We start from the raw sequence: 15,859 nt of genomic DNA, 5'->3' as shown, positions 1-15,859 counted from the left end.
AAATACTTGAGTTAATTGGACACCTTTGCTAATAATAAGGAATTATTAATTATTCTATGTGTGATAATGGTAGTGAAGTTATATATATATATAAAAGGAGTCCTTATTCTCTTAGAGATACATGCTAAAGTAGTTACTGATGAAATGATATAATGTCTAGAATTTACTCCAAAATTATCTAGTAGCAGGAGGAAAATGGCTGCAGGCACAGACGACACAAGATTGGTCATGATTCTTGAAGGAGGGTAATGGGTGGTACACGAGGATTCATTATACTCTTCTCTTTAGTTTTGCATATGTTTGAAATTTTCCACAATACAAAAACTTTTAAAGAGAGAGACTGCTGTATAAGCATATTATTTAAGATATACAGAGAAAAGTACTGGAACGAACAGCTAACGGGATCCAAAGTATATGCTCTCGGGAGCAGGACAGGCGGGAAGGGAAAAGGGGAGGGGGCAGGGGAGAGCTGTTTTTTAGCATAAGTTTTTAATGATATTTGACTTTAAAAATAACAAAGCAAAACTATCTGCACACGCCATTTTAACAAAACAAAATTAATTTTAAAAAAGAAACGGAGGGAACATTATTTAGAGAAAAGGAGGTAACCACCTAAAGAGCTAAAAACAGAAAAATTACATGGCTGCCCCAGGGTGAGGGGGTGAGTAGGAGACTGATGCCTTTCTGGATTTGAAGACGTTTTCAATGATGTTCACGTATTACTTTTATTTTAAAAATGCTTTCTATCATTATCAGTTCTTGCCATCAGCTTTGTGCAGGACCTTTTGCTAATCTTGACACCTACAAATGGAATGTTTCTCCAGGTGAAGAATCCTAACCCTCCAGAGTGAGTATCTTCATGTTAAATGTAGTAATAACTACTACTGCCATTCTTGCCTGCCATTCATCAGTGCTTTATGGTTGTTATTTCTAATCTCCTGCAAGGCAGCTTTTGCTGTTCCCATTTTACAGATGAAAACATGGAGGCAGAGAGACGTGAGCCATTTGCTTGAGGTCAGAGAGGAAGGCCAGGCTTGCGAGACTCTCTCCACTACCCTACCTCTCCCACAGTCCTCTAGTTTGGTATAGTCCAGAAAGGACTTTTATATAATTTCCTCATCAACTCCATGAAACAGGAGAGACAAGATTATCGTTACTTGACAGATAAAGAAACTAAAGCTAAGAAAAGTTAGGCAACTTGCCCAAGAATCCAGGTTTCCTGATCCTTAATCCAGTACTTTCAATCATTCCTTATCATCTGTCCCCTCACAAACAAAATGTCGAGTTATTCACGACCTCCTCACGGGCATTCGCCATAAGAGTCACTGGAAATGAATGCAGCTGAAGCAGGAATTTTAAAAACAGAGACTTATTTTTGCCAAAGGAAATATAGTAATAAACCGTGGAACGTCCTCAGTTGCTCTAATGCCAGCATTTGCTTGCATCCTCCAAGGGGCTCTTGAAATGTCAGCAGCCTGCCGCCTGGCATACCGCACATCAGTGGCTGGCACAGGCAGCTTGCAGCAGTTCTGACAACCGGTGCCGGCTCCAAAAGAAAGGAATGAGCCATGCGTGCTTCTGCCCTAAAAAGAGAATGTCTGTGTCTCCTAACATCTACTTTAGTCGATGGCCATGTGGCTCCAGGGCTGTTACAGTTGCCAGGAATCCTAGATCAGTGCTACTCTGGAGCAGATAAGAGTCTGTAAAGCTGAACAACAGGCTGGGTAGGATGGGAGCCAAAAGTGGGGAACTGAAAGGCCTGAATATCTGCTCCCCGGTCACCTCAAGCCCTGGGTAGCTGACGGCTCTGCCTGGAAGAGAAGCAGCCAAGAGTTGGGCACAAGTGCCATGAGCACGGTGTGAAATGTTGCTTCCTGGGCTGTTCTGGCATCTGAACAATGGCAAAGCAGCAGCTAGAGGGAAGAAGCTGTTTACTTGAGTTCAAACTATTTATAGCACCAGCAATCTGCACATATTTGGATAACCAATCTCTGGGCTTCAAGTGAGCGTGCTTTGCTCCTGGACAATTTCACCCAACATGTTCCCTCCCTACACCACCCCCAGACCCCCTTGCTAACACATGTTGCCCTCAGGATGTTTAATTTAAGTTGCTGAGTTTAAAAAGATTATAAAAATAAATCACATTTTTAATCCATTTGTCTAGGAGTTTAAACTACATAGTATCATTTCCTGTAAGGCTCGAATCAGAGATTAAATTCTAATACATGTGTATTCTATAAAAAATACAACTGAAATAAAAACAGCATCTGAATGAGGTCTATAACTTAACATGTACTATATTGTTGTAATGATGCTGAACTCCACTCAAGACCTACAAAGAGAATGTTTCTTATGACACAGTTTATGTAGGATGATAGAAGCCTTTACGGAACAGATCCACAAACAATATGTCATCATATACACCTTCCAAACAAACAAAAGAGGTCTTATTCCCACTGGTTCTGGGGCAGAGGCAGCTGTCGTGTCCGGTGCTCAGCAATGCCCTCTCCTCCCTGCCGCCAACTGCACGCCATAGAGGAGAGGGGTTTGACGGTAGCAAAAAGATGTGCAGAGCCTTCCGCACAGTTTTAACTCACAGAAGGTATTACACTCTTGCCAACAAATTCGTTCAGAAAAACCAGCCTACCTCTAAAAGCTGCCTTGTTTTTATAGCAAAAGCCATGCTGATCAGCCACCTCCCCTAAGCCAAGCATTGCCTAACTTGAAAGGAGAAAAGTGGTTGTTAATCAACATGTATATTGGCTAAAATGTTGGCTTTCAGTCCTATCACACAATGCAGGCAGGAAATGGCAGAGAGAAAAAGGGCAGCAGGTGAGAAGAAAGGCTTACCGTGTACCAGGTGATGCTGCACAATTAATTTAGGGAGAGGAAACAAGGGATTCCTCAAAGCGACTAACTTGTTTTCTTATCTTTTGCCTTTGCTAATGAAGCTCATTAGAATACAAACCAAGGTCTCTAAGATAATTTCGATAACCCTACTTTTTAAAATTAGGAGAAAAGTGCTGGTGAGGGTGAAGGAAAGCAACATGTCTATACAGAGAGGGAATGAAAACTATTTTGGAAATTTCTGCAGGTCAATTTGTCAATACTACATTGACCAAAACTTTCAATGCATGTAATCTTTGATCCCACGATTCTACTTCTAAGAATTTAAAGAATATCCTCATCATTCAGACCTTGGCTAAAATGTCACCTCTTGAGAAGACTTCCCCAACCCACCCACCTTAAGGGAACCACCATCTATCACATCACTTTAACTGTCTGCACAGCGCTGCTATTCCTCTTGTTCATTAATTTGTTTACTGCCTGCCTTTCACAGCTGCTTCCCCCTTCCCACACTGAAACGTCAGCTTTATGAGAGCAGGGACCTGGGCTAACACACCGTCCTTCCTTTGAGTTGGATACTAGCTAGGGACGTTACATGCATCCTTACAACCATATGAGGTTGCTGTTATCACCCCATTTTACACATGAGCAAACTGAGGCACAGTTTAAGACTAGTGAGCGGCCAGCAAGTGGCAGTGGGAATATGAACACTAGAGACAACAAAGCCCATGCTCTTAACTACTTCTCTCAAAAAGAACCAGAAGTTTCAATGTGCACAGGTTTTCACCAGGAAATTCTGGTTTTGGAAATTTATCACATGGAGATAATCGGACAAGAATATATAGTCAGATACATCGTTATTGCAGATTCCTTATGGTAGTAAACTGGAAATATGTTTAGGCGAGCCAGCCGTCAGCTGTGAGCCTCAAGTTTACTTTTTGGTAAACTTTTTGGCCCCCACCTCAGAGACTCTGAGGATTTAATGAGACAATGCACAGAACCTGGCTCGTAGTCAGTGTGTTGCTGTTGTTGCTATATGCATTTAAATCTGTAGGATATACAATATCCCGAATGGTTAACAGAGGCTATTTCTGGGCAGCGGGATTATCGGGGGGGTTTCATTAACTAAATTGTGTACTTCCATGTTCTAATTTTTATAAGATGCACATTAATGTTATACTCATCAAAAATAAACATATTACTATTTTTTAAAAAAAGACGATAATGCGGGGCTGGCCCCGTGGCCGAGTGGTTAAGTTCGCACGCTCCGCTGCAGGCGGCCCAGTGTTTCGTTAGTTTGAATCCTGGGCGCGGACATGGCACTGCTCATCAGACCACGCTGAGGCAGCGTCCCACATGCCACAACTAGAAGAACCCACAACGAAGAATACACAACTATGTACCGAGGGGCTTTGGGGAGAAAAAGGAAAAAATAAAATCTTTAAAAAAAAAAAAAAAAGACGATAATGAAAATAAAACTGGAGGAACTTAGAGGAGAAACCTCAGTTTATGGGACACTGAAGAAAACCAGTTTAGTTGATCTCAAAATAAAAATGTTCCTCCTCTTTTGTTCTATGTAAGAAGAAGAACTTCAATGTGCTTATAGGTCCAACCCCATTGCAAGGGCCCACATTCACAGTGAAATGAAGGAGATTTTTAATAAGACTATAGACCTACAGAATTTATTAAGATGGCTTCATGAAATTTGAGAAGACGCTGAAACATATACACAAGGGGCCGGTCTGGTGGTGCAGTGGTTAAGTGTGCACACTCACCTCTGGCAGCCCAGGGTCTGTGGGTTTGGATGCTGGGCATGGACCTGCACATTGCTCATCAAGCTATTGGCAGCATCCCACAAATAAATAGAGGAAGACTGGCACAGATGTTAGCTTAGGGCCAATCTTCCTGACCAAACAAACAAACAAGACACATATATACAAAAAGAAAAAATATTCTTTATGATCATATCTGCATTCCGAAGAGAAAGGCTCCTATCAAATAAAAGGTTGCTGATCACCTTTTTGGGTTCAGCCATGCAAAAAACAACAGAAATAAAAGCTGAAGGTTGCTATGTAGCTCTGCAAAGAAAGAAAGAAGAACTGGATTTCCAGGGGAAATCTGTGAGGAATGAAAAAAGGAGAGGGGCAAAGAGCCAGGAAGATGGATTTTCTGCTATGTGACCCCTTTCTGTGACTTCCAAATCATCAGCAAGTTAAAAATAACACTCAGAAATGCTCTCTGGGAGTGTATTCTTTGTTCTTGATGGAAATCAAGGAAAGGACTGAGTTTCAGTTCTGAGCTGACAGGCTGAGAAACAGAGAAAGAGGACGCAGAGATGACTAGGGGAACATAAGCCACAACTTCACCCCCACGGAGTCTACAGAATCTTGGGGAAACTGTGGACTTCCACAGGACATGAAACAGGGGTCAAGCTGATCTGATCTAGATCTTAAAGTGCTAACTATCTGGGTTACATAGAGTTTATCAAGTGGGACCAAGGAACAAAGTGGTATGTGTGTGTGCAAAAGTAAGCTGACAAGACTACTTCGCACCACTGAAAAGTTTTTCACAATCTGTGCCATGATTCCTACTCGTTTTAGGTCACATATTCCTTTGAGAATGTGACGAAAGCTAAGATCTTGCTCTTCAGAAAATGGATATCTTCAAATGAATGTAATTCCAAGGGGGCTATGGAACCCCTGAAGGTCATCTCTGGGTCCATTTCAGGTCCACAGACCAAGTTCCAGAACTCTCGCTCTAGGGAAACTGCAACAGTGATGATGGACACTGCTTGTTGTTGACAACAGGTATCACAAGCCACCTTGCAGTTTGTGCAGAAGGCGTAAGAACACTGCCAACATTCATTCATTTATAAACATTTGTTGGACCACACTGGATTCTGAAGGGATAAAGATAAATGCAATGTGATCCCTGTATTCACAGTTACAGTCAACTGACAGAAGGAAATAACAAAACAGCCCACCACACTAGCATGAGATAAGTCAGACTAGACATTTCAGGCTAACCTCACCCCTTGACTTCCTTTTTGGCTCCAGGACTCGCTAAGCACAAATGAAACACCACGTGGAAACAACTGACATGAATACTGAGCAGAAGCAGAGGAAAGTAACAAGGGCCAGGATGCTGGTGCCATTTTAAATAGCCAGCCTGCTTCTCTGTGGACTTTTGATTTTGTTGCGCGTCTGCATAAAAATATCTCAAAACAAAACAAAAAGACACCAAACCTACAGTTCTTTTCTCTAATAAGCAGGAACCATGGATTTTCTTTTTAAATGACACTTTAAGAAAAAGGAATTAACAAACTGAAAAACTGTTCTGAAAAACTCATCTACGTAAGAGAAGACTGCAGTCTACACCGCTTGTTTGCACCGTTAGATCAGCAAATATTTATGAGCTCTGAAATAATAACGACGTCTCAGACTTGCCTCGCACGGGGGACTCTCACATAGATGGTCTCCTTTCTTCTGCAACACATATCTTGCTGTAAGTGCTCATGTCCCCATTTAATAGAAACAGAAATGGAGGCAAAAAGGGGAAAGTGACTCGCCTAGAGTCACTTATAGCTTGTAAGTTCTGCAGCCAAAATCAGAATACAGACTGACCTAGCTTTTCCTAAGCTTGCAGGGAAACACGACAGTAATGACAGAAACAGGAAGGTCACGGAAGGTGGGGGCAGGGATAAAGAGTGGTGGGAATACGTTCATGCAGCACTGCCAACACAGGGGCGTTGAAATCAGATGGACTTGAGGAAAACTCCTGGCTCCATCCTCCACTTACTAGCTGTGTGACCTCAGGCAAATCACTTAACTTCTCTGAATTCTGGTATCTCATTTGTAAAGTGAAGAAAATAACAGTGTCTATCTCATTTGAATGTAGGAAGGTGGAGGGAAGAAGAGGAGGCAGTGTGAGGCAGAGGGGTGCTAATTCCTTCATCTTTCACAAAGGGGAGCCAAGAGATAAAAAGTGAGGACATTACGACTGCCACTTCAGCCAGTATGATGGACTAAATATCCGGAAACCTTCTTCCCAAAACACCTCAAGCGATGGGCACCATCACCCTAGCAAACACAAGTGCGTGCCTGAGCTTCAACAAGCAAGCATGGGAAATCTTCTGAGGCCAAAGAAGCAGCACAAATCCGGTGAGATAAGAAGCACCCGAGCCTTTAAAGACATCTGCAAGTCTAATCATACACGGCTACTTATCAACGTTAACTGTCTCAAAAGACTAACGAAGAAAAAATATGTGTGTGTGTGTATCTATCTTATTTAGAATTTTGGAGGTAATCACCACAATTAACTAAAAACCATTAAAGTAAAAAACAAGTGGCTTTCAGGAGAAAGACTGAGTGAGTGGGAGGGAGATATTTTTACTTTTTTCTTTATATCTTTCTGTTCTATCTGGATGTTTATTTTTGTGTACACGTATTACTTTTATAGTTTTTGTTAAATTGGCAAGGAAAGAAGGTTGGTGGAACTCTGCCATCAACCATAATAAACAGTAATGGAATGGATAACATAAATATAAATTTCAGAAGGAAAAAAAATCAGTCTTACGATGGCTAGAATAAGTACTCTGCTTTAAATGTGCCTTATCAAAGATTTCTTTTTAATGATGATACCTAGTGTCATGGAGATATGGGCAAATGTAGGTGAGAATGGAAAATGGTACAACATCCTAAAAGGCAATTTAACAACACATACTGAAATCCTTAAAAATCTACATGCACGGAGGGTATGTGGGAATCCCTGTACTTTCTGCTCAATTTTGCTTGAACCTAAAACTGGCCTAAAAAATAAAGTTACTAATTAAAAAAAAAGTGTGCATGCCCTTTGACCCAGTCATTTCACTTCCAAAAATTTATCCTAGAGAAACACTTATGGATGTGTGCAAAGACTTGACTCAAGGTTGTTCACTTCAGCACTGCTTAGAATAGTGAAAAACTGAAAACAATCCTAAAAGTCCACAATTAGGGAGTGGCTAACGAAACTTCAGTACATCTAGAGAATGGAATATTATACAGTCATAATAAGCGATGCCATAGAAGAACAGTGAATGACATAAAAAAAAATAGGCTCTTTTTAATGTTAAGGTTCTATAGTAGGGACTCTTGATGCTTGTAAAAGGGAAAATAGTATTTACGTAAAAAATGGATGAAACTATTAGCCAGTAACAACACAGGTGATTTTTATTTTCTTCTTTTAGTTTATTAGTATTTTAAATTTTTTCTGCAAAGCATTATTTGTGTAATAAAAATATAGTTTTCATTCTATAAAAAGAAATATAAAAAGTTATTTTTATGTTGCTTTAGACAATATATACCAAGTGCTACAAATATGTACATACTCTGACTTACAAGTATGAGAGACATTTATAGCAGTTATAACAGGGGAAAAATGGAAACAATCAAAATATCAAACACATGTGGCCACCATAAACGGTGGGGAGACACACGAGCCACACTCTGCCAGCCGAGCACAGTCTCCAGAGTCCTGCTCCTGCCCTCTACTCCCCTGGCCTGGTCCAGAAGGTGTTTTGCCAGCCTGTGCCTGGCACAGGAGGAGGCACTGAGGCCATTCTGACACGTGGAAGATGCACAAGAACACAAGCCCGAAGAAGATCTATATGAGGAGCAGGGAGAGAAGCCCTTGAAACGGCACCAGAAAGCAGGAGGAAATGAAATCTCCAAGTTCCGTTCAGGCACTGCAGCCAGGATTCAGGCCACCTGATGACAGGAACGATCATGACAAGCATAAGCACACAGAAAGGAAAAAGAGAAAGAGGGGAAAAGGTAGGCCCCTTGGGGAAAAAGAAGGAAAATAAAATAAGAGAAGAAAAAGGAGGATTTTTAGAAAAGCAAGATGGAAATGACAGAGTATGAGGCAGGATCCTGTAAGACGGAAATGCCTTGAACAGCCTTGGAGCTCCTTAGCCAGAACCCTCCTTCAAAAGCTTTGATGAGACAATCACAGAGAAAGGACCTCGGAGCTTTCTTTGCATTTCCCATGACTGCTCCTGGCAGCTCAATGACGACTATACATCCAGTGGATTTTAGTATAATGAAAGATTAGATCAAGAACAAGGCTATCAGTCCACAGAAGGTAATTTCAAACTAATGTGCATCAATGCCATGGTTTATAACAAACAGAGACTATTTATTAAAGAGCAGCAAAGAGTCTCAGATGAAAATTCTTCGCCAGGAAAAAATTCCAGGCCTGAAGCAGAGCAGTCTACAAAACAGAGCAGACTTGCAAAAGATAAAAGAGATCCTCTCCTCCCCCTCAGGAAGGGCAAATGCTGTTGGCCAGAGATAAGAAGACTCTGAAGATACTTATGTGGAAGTTTCTAAAAGTCTCAGTAAGGAAAACAAAATGAAAGACGATACACTCGAAGATAAATTTAAACAACAAATTAGAAAGAGCACAAAAGCAGACCAGCTGCTTCTGTTAGAGGAACTGGAGGAAGCTGACTACAAAGCTCCTTAATAGTCAGCGTGAATCTGAAAGAAGAAAATCAGATGGAACAATAACACTGGGACTTCTCCATCCCTCCATCAGAGGATCCCATGATAGGAGAACCAAGGCTACTGCCTTCTAAAATGGGAGATAAAACCAGAAGACTTCAGCGTGGACTGAATATATTACACGGGTTCAAGGAAGAGAAGAACAAAGTTATACCTGAATCACCATCCCTACAATTCTTACACACTCAACTACTAACTCAGGTTCACGTGCCTGATGCGCAGTAAGCCAAGCACTGGACATGGTGCTTGGAGAGGAAGAAAGTTTTATTTGAACTGGCCAAAAAGAGAAGGTGAGAAAGCAGGAGGATAGGTTCTCTCAAATTCGCCTTCACAAGAGAAGAAAGCAGGGGGTTTTATAGAGCTAAGGGGCTTGGCAGGAGGAGTTTCAGAGAAACAAAGGGGTAATCTGTGTTTCTTTCACCCCAGATAACCCCTGGGCAATCTGACTTCTGGGTGTCAACAGCAGCAGGAGGCTGGTTATCTGGCGGTTGTAACCTCCTTGAAGGCATTCTTTTTCTTCTGCAACAGAAGCTAATAATCCTTGTGACCCTTGAGTCACCCCTCAGGCTACCCAAGAAAACAGCAAATTGACAAGATTAACTTCTTTTCATCTATGGCTGTGCTGGGAACAAGGCCGAAAGGCAATCATGTTCTTATTAAATATTTACACAAACTCTCAGGTACCTGGTTTCAACTCCATATTTGCAAATATCAGCGAGGATGATTCTGATTTAATTGACTTAACTTACATGAAAGACTGATCTTCCAAGTACTCTTCAGCATCCATTAATTTCTAGCCATCGCCCAAGATTATCCATATCTTATGGTAGAGAGTTTACTGGACTTCTAACAACTGAATCTTCTATGAGCTGGATACACCATCATCTGAAGATGAGGACTAGAAATGACACTTAACAGAGCAAAAGGCAAAAAAAGAAAATTAATTAATTACAGAAATAGAGCCGATAGCCTCTTGGGACTCCTGCAGTCAAGACAGGCTCACAGCACTCAATGCACAAATAAATGCTGGCACTCCAGTTGAGGTTTTTAACTGAAGGGGCTGGACTGTTCCAAAGAAACCTTCGTGAAGACATCATATTACTCAGGGAGCTGCAAGCGGCCAAATGAATGTCTGAGCACTGACTCCCTGTCCCAGTCTCTTAGGAACCTCTTATGCAGACAGTATCTCCTTGAACAAGTAACTGATCATCTTACTGAACTAGCACAGCAAGTATCTCGATCATCTTACTGAACTAGCACAGCAAGTATCTCGATCATCTTACTGAACTAGCACAGCAAGTAACTCGTGTTGCAACTCCTCAACTCTGCCGCTGTTGTGCAAAAGCAGCCAGAGACAATGTGTAAACAAATAAACATGGCTGTATCACAATAAAACTTTATATACAAAAACAAGTGGCAGGCCATATTTGGCCTGTAGGATATAGTTTGCAGATCCCTGTGTTAGAGGATGGGATGCTGGTAGTCAATGACATGCAGTGTTGAAAGAGTTTTTAAAATAATCACCTATGGTTATCTGAAGCAAAGTCCATATTGAAGGCAAAGCTATTTCAAACTCAGTGGTTGCTACTATAGAGTCCATGAGGGGTGTGAGGACTACAAAGATCAGGAAATGGGCCAACTGCATTTAAGAGCACTGGAGACCTTAAAGAAAATTATAAGCTCGTATTATAGGGCTGTCTTGGGGTACAGTTTCTGACGTCGAATGTCTAATGCCATTTGTGCTGAAGAAGTGAGTAAAGGCAGCAGTGGAGTTTTCTCCAAAACAATCCCCCTTAGTGTAATTGGGCATTTCTCATGGAAACATTGTCCCTGATTGCTTTGTTTCCATCTGTGTAACATTCAAGCCCAGATCTATCGACTTCCTGGGGACTCTGTACCTTTCTGCTTAAATCAGCTAGAGCAGATTTTAAAATCCTTCCTTTTTGGGGGGTGGGAGGGGAGATTAGCCCTGAGCTAACATCTGCTGCCAATCCTCCTCTTTTTGCTGAGGAAGACTGGCCCTAAGCTAACATCCGTGCCGATCTTCTTCTACTTTATATGTGGGACACCTGCCACAGCATGGCTTGCCAAGTGGCGCCATCTCCACACCTGGGATCCAAACCAGCGAACCCCTGGCCGCCAAAGCAGAACATGCGAACTTAACTGCTGTGCCACCAGGCCGGCCCCCTGGCTAGAGTAGATTTTGTTCCTTGCTACTAAGAATGTTGACTCTTATAGTACCCAGCACAGTACATTATGATTACTTCTTATATTTGTCTCCCTTGGTAAACAGTGAATGTATTTTATTCAACTCTGTAGCCCCAGCACTTACCACAATGCCTTGCAAAACAGAAGACACTTAATAAATGAGTATAGATGAATAGACACATCAGAAAAAACTCACAAACACATGAAAACTATTGCTTTAGTTAGAATGGTGAGATGAGTAATTTTTTTTTTTTTTGAGGAAGATTAGCCCTGAGCTAACTGCTGCCAATCCTCCTCTTTTTGCTGTGGAAGACTGGCCCTGAGCTAACATCCATGCCCATCTTCCTCTACTTTCTATTTGGGACGCCTACCACAGCATGGCTTTTGCCAAGCGGTGCCATGTCCGCATCCGGGATCCGAACCGGCGAACCCCAGGCCACTGAAGCAGTGAGAACTTGCCCGCTGCGCCACCCGGCCGGCTTGAGATGAGCAATTTTTAAATGATGTTGTAATGTACTTCCTTACGTGCCTAGGTCAAAGTTAGCACCATTCATCCAAGACCAACTAGCACAGTAGTATTCACATCAGGGACCACAAGTCCTAATGAAGAAAAATGATTGCTAATTCTCTTTATTTCCAGTGACAAGTTTGAACTGAGTTACAAAGTTTGACAGGTTTGTACATTTATGTCTGGAACAATGACCAGAACATGAAATCGTGATCAGGAAAGTGTGTTTTCTACAAGAGATTTTCACATACTGAGGTACATGGGTATCTATTTGGGTTCAAAACGGACTCGACTTGAACTAAAAAGCCTGACTTTGGCCTATCAAACACTGTACACCTGCTTTAATGACTCACGAAGGCTCTCTCTTAAGATAAGAATGCATCCTTCCTCTCCTAACCCGTATTAGTAAAGCCTATATTAGTCCCTTTTCCAACATCAAGGTCATGTTGACCTGCCAATCTGCAACTGAATGCCTCTTTAAAACTTTGATGAATATGTGTCCTGGGTGTGTTTAACGTACGCTCTTTGTTCTAAAGATATAAGACTGTACTGAAAATCATACTTATCCAGAACGCTTTCTTCCTTTCTGGAAAAGGCCTTCCTGGGTTACACTCCTCAGTGTGGCTCAAGTAAAACCTCTCTCTCATCTACAGAATGGTTATTGGTTATCTTGTATTGACAGCTCACAAGTCTTATAAAGTAATAAATGAACGGAGAGTTACAAAAAGTTAAAGAAAGATCACTGGATTAAGATAGACTTGGCATCAGGCAAACAAAATCAAAAAGGATAGTGCTCTGAAACTGATGATCGTAAAAATAATGGCTAAAATTCACTACAACTCATGCTATACCACAATTTAGAGAAAGCTTACAAATGAAACAAAGCTGTGTCCTTTCATGACATCAGAAAACAGTCACTTTAAAATGGAACAAAAATGAGATCAAAATTGTAACACGCCAAGCGGCCTATGGTACTGCAGTAATAGAAAGTTTTGGGAAATGAAAAGAAATATTGAAAAAGGACTCATTTTAAAACTATTTTCCAGGGCCCGCCCAGTGGCGCAGTGGTTAAGTGCGCACGTTTCACTTCTTGGCGGCCCGGGGTTCGCTGGTCAGGATCCCAGGCACGGACATGGCACCACTTGGCAAAAGCCATGTTGTGGTAGGCGTCCCACATATAAAGTGGAGGAAGATGGGCACGGATGTTAGCTCAGGGCCAGTCTTCCTCAGCAAAAAGAGGAGGATGGGCAGCAGTTAGCTCAGGGCTAATCTTCCTCAAAAAAAAAAAAAGAATAACAACAACAACAACAATAGTAGCACAGAAAGACACTAAATAAGTTCTGGCACCACATCAAAAACCCAGATATTAAATTGTCAGAACACTTAAATGAGATAAGCTTCAGTAAATCCCTAAAACCCAAAACCGTAACAATATTTTTAATGCCTTGCTCAGAAGAGGAAAATGTCACATGTAGTGTGGGTAACAAAAATAAATCAGTGAGGTGATCATTTCCCTGTGTTTCGTCAATGAAGTCAGGTGAAACACTGCCTCCGGAGCCTGGCATGCTTTCGGGAGGCTTTCTTCAGAATGCAGGCGGCCTGGGAGTCTTTCCAGGAAGACCTGGAAAAACCGCAGTCTTCTGTGCTCTGTGTAGACTCTTCGGTCCCTACAAAGTACTTAGGGGTTTGTCCTCTGCTAAAAATATCTCAGGAAACCAAGATCTTGGTCCATGCCCAAGCTAGGTTCTCCTGCCCACCTGCGAACAACCATCCATTTCAGTCCTGTCCTACTGGTGCCCCTCCCACCCCAGGGGGCTCTCAGCTACAATTAGCATCCAGTCTGGGCCCTGCTCAAAACCCATCCCTCCGGCTGCTCTCAGTTTCAAGCTAAAAGTCCTTACTCGTAATGAGGTGTTGGTTACATCGGTATATGTACTTGTCATGAGCAGTTCACCGTGTGTGAAATTTATCTCAGTTAAAAAAAAATATTTTCAATTAATAAACTGATCCACAATGCTCCGAATGATCTGGCCCTGCCAGCTTCTCCAAATGTATCTTGTGCCAAATATCCCCCTCACTCGACTGTCCTTCGGTCACACTGGAACTTAGTTCCTCTCCGAGCAAGCTCTTTCCCACCTCTAGGCTGTCACACATGTGGCTCTTTCTGTCTGGAATCTCTTCAGCCATCCCTGCCCCACCCTATCCTCTTTCTTCCAGTTAACTCCTACTCATCTGGCCAGTCTCTGCTTGGGTGCCTTTTCCTCCAAGAAGCCTTCCTTCCTCCCTTCATCCTCATGCAGAAACGTGTGCTCACACCTGTGGCCCAAGGCACTTCTCCGCTCCCTCAGCATCGTCTGCTTCCACCACCACAGCACTTATTACAAACACGCGTTGGATTATACGGTGCATGACAGCAGGCACCGTTATCTTTACGATTCACTGTTGTAGCCCTAGCACCAGGCACAGCACAGATGATCAGTAAATATGCATTTAATGAATGTCAAAGGAAGGCATAAGGATGTCAGTCACTCTGACCCATAGCCTGCCTTCCGCATTTTGCTGACTCTAATGTGCTGCCTGAATTCTGTATCTGTCATCTCGAATCCAACAGAGCTCCGGCTCTAATTCTGCTCAGGTTTCTTATCTTAGAAAAAGGAATTTTCTAGGTGCAACAGAATTTAAGTTAAAGTGACAACACGCGTTTAGTCGATTAACTGTACATTTTGGGCACTTGTCTAATCTCTCAGCCAAAAGAACTGGTATGTCTAGACAGTTTTATGTGAGATGTTTGGCTATATGGCACTGGTCATTCTGGCCACTCCAGGGCAGCACAGAATTTAGCCTTTCCTGAGACAGAATCAATGACGTAACACCTTCAAGCTTTCGGCTTTGGAAAGTAGATATAAAGCAAAGTAACTCGACTGAATTCCTTAAAAATCTCTCCTTTGCACGGTTGTTATGAGGGATGGGAAGGAAAGTGAGGATGAGTCAGTGTGAGTCAGTGTTAAGAAAAAAACTCTGCTTCTGGTAAACAGTTTGCTCTTTTACAGACAAGATTAGGATTAGCCGACTCCCACTGCTAAAAATACACAAATAACAGGTGGTATACATTATATAAGTAGTTCCAAACAGAGATTCAGATAATTGATTCCAAAAAGGAAACGGTTAAGCCAGACCCTCCCCAGGGCTTGTTTTTTGTGGAGAAGCCCCAGACTAAGTAAGCATCTCCTTTAAGACAATTAAGATCCTAAATACTCCTACTGCTCGCTCAAGTGACTTAAAGGAATGACTGAGCTTTCCCAACAATAACTACCATGGAATGGGCACCTACTGTGTGCTAATAAGTGTGCCTGGCACTTCATATAATTCACCTTTAAACTTACAACAATCCTGTAAGATGGGTATTATTATCAACATTTTATACATTAAAAACCTGGTGCTCACAGAGATTAAGTGATTTACCCAAGGGTGCACAGTGGCAGCACCATAACATGAACTCAGATCTGACTTGGAAGTGCTTGTTGCCTGTATCCCAAACTCAATTCAGAAATACCTACAAATCACCACATGCAAGGCAATGTACCCGGTATCACAGGGGATATAAGGGAATAAAGGGCCACTCTAATTCTTAAGAAAGCAAAGTGAGGGCTGGCCCAGTGCCATAGTGGTTAAGTTCACACACTCCACTTCGGCGGCCTGGGGTTTGCAGGTTCAGATCCCAGGCTCGGACCTACACACTGCTCAACAAGCCATG

The 15,859-nt window shown here is 42.1% G+C and overlaps 1 protein-coding gene across 3 annotated transcripts in view; it reads right to left on the bottom strand.

Moving 5' to 3' along the window:
- PKIG (cAMP-dependent protein kinase inhibitor gamma) overlaps positions 1-15,859 on the bottom strand; it is a 76,373-nt gene that overhangs the window by 38,859 nt on the left and 21,655 nt on the right. Inside the window, exon 2 of one of the 3 annotated variants that reach the window (XM_070588390.1) lies at positions 10,139-10,299. The exons of the other annotated variants lie outside the window; for them this stretch is intronic. The gene's annotated coding sequence lies outside the window, so the exon portion shown is untranslated. The remainder of the gene's footprint in view (positions 1-10,138; positions 10,300-15,859) is intronic. 3 annotated transcript variants of the gene reach the window in all.

The sequence above is a fragment of the Equus przewalskii genome, chromosome 21 (assembly GCF_037783145.1).
Source record: "Equus przewalskii isolate Varuska chromosome 21, EquPr2, whole genome shotgun sequence".
NCBI classification, from domain to species: Eukaryota; Metazoa; Chordata; class Mammalia; order Perissodactyla; family Equidae; genus Equus; species Equus przewalskii.
The sequence above is the reverse complement of the archived record's forward strand: the minus strand, read 5'-3'. Positions and strand labels throughout refer to the sequence as shown.